Consider the following 1207-nt stretch of genomic DNA (forward strand, 5'->3'; position numbering starts at 1 on the left):
GAGAAAAGGAGAGGAACACCAGGCTGAATATATGGAGAACGTTTTTAGGAAGAAACACATAGAAGGTTTCTCATATCTAAAGAATAAAATGCCCATGGCCAGGCATAGTGGTGCAAACCTTTATACCCAGCAGATGGATATCAGTGAGATCAAAGTAAGCTTGACATACATAGGGAATTTCAGGACAGCTGGGGTTACAGGCAGACTCTCTCTCAAAAGGGTCAAAAGAACAAGAGAACAAGAGATGACTCTCCAAACAATTTCTCAGTTTCTATTTTAGGACAGACTCATTAGAGTATAGAGGAATTCGTTCAGTTTTCATACACTGAGTTCTATCAATGATTCAAAATGCAGCTATGGAAATGGAACCTTAAGATTCTGGCTGCAGTATCATGTATTAATGGGAGGGTGAAATTAATTCCAAAAATAATGAACAATATTAATTGCTGTATAATCAAAAAATAATTCCTCTTAGAAGTGGAAATGATGTGCAGATATTCCCAATACTCTAATTTGTAAATTTAAGGAATCCAAGACCTACACAGCAAAAGTAACATTTCTACAAAGTAGACCGTTGTCTATAAAAGGATGGAGAACAGTACAAATACTGATAGAAAAACCTCCTCACCTACAGACACCAGATTGCTGTAGTTCTCCAACATCACCTCCCTGTACAAAGTCCTCTGAGCAGAGTCTAGTCAATCCCACTCCTCCTGGGAGAAGTCTATGGACACATCCTTGAACATCAGTAGATCCTAAAATGAAAAATGTCAAGGAGACCATGTGCACTTAAACAGGGCATTGGACCCAAGAAAGAAAGAGGTAATAAGTAAATGACTTCTGAATTAGATGAGAAACCTGAATTATTGAAAAGGATATTTCATAGTCTAGTAACTATCTACAATCTCCTTGCTAAATCTGTGTAAAAAAGAATAGCATCAGACCCCCAAACTTTTGTGAAGATTATGATGTTAAGGAGTACAGCACATAAATTAAGCCCTCAACATACGAAAACCATTTCCCTATTATATTTGCAGCACACAATATCAATTGTATATATATATCTGATGTAAAGTCACACTGATTTATAAGTCTTTTTATGAAATCAATTTGGTGATCTGTGGCTGGGCCTGACTTATACCTTTCCTAACAGACATTGCAGTGAGGCCAGTGACCCAGGTACAAAAGACACTTTATCCAACAGCAC

The 1207-nt window shown here is 37.2% G+C and overlaps 1 long non-coding RNA gene across 1 annotated transcript in view; it reads right to left on the reverse strand.

Annotated features, from left to right (window-relative positions):
• The window catches only part of LOC115069382, a 14003-nt gene extending 13238 nt beyond the window's left edge, over window positions 1-765 (reverse strand). The window contains exon 1 of the long non-coding RNA XR_003848668.1: window positions 629-765. This is a non-coding gene — a long non-coding RNA (uncharacterized LOC115069382). The remainder of the gene's footprint in view (window positions 1-628) is intronic.
• Between the last annotated feature and the right edge of the window lie 442 nt (window positions 766-1207).

This window comes from Nannospalax galili, unplaced genomic scaffold, assembly GCF_000622305.1.
Source record: "Nannospalax galili isolate Female #2095 unplaced genomic scaffold, S.galili_v1.0 scaffold3253, whole genome shotgun sequence".
Taxonomy (NCBI): Eukaryota; Metazoa; Chordata; class Mammalia; order Rodentia; family Spalacidae; genus Nannospalax; species Nannospalax galili.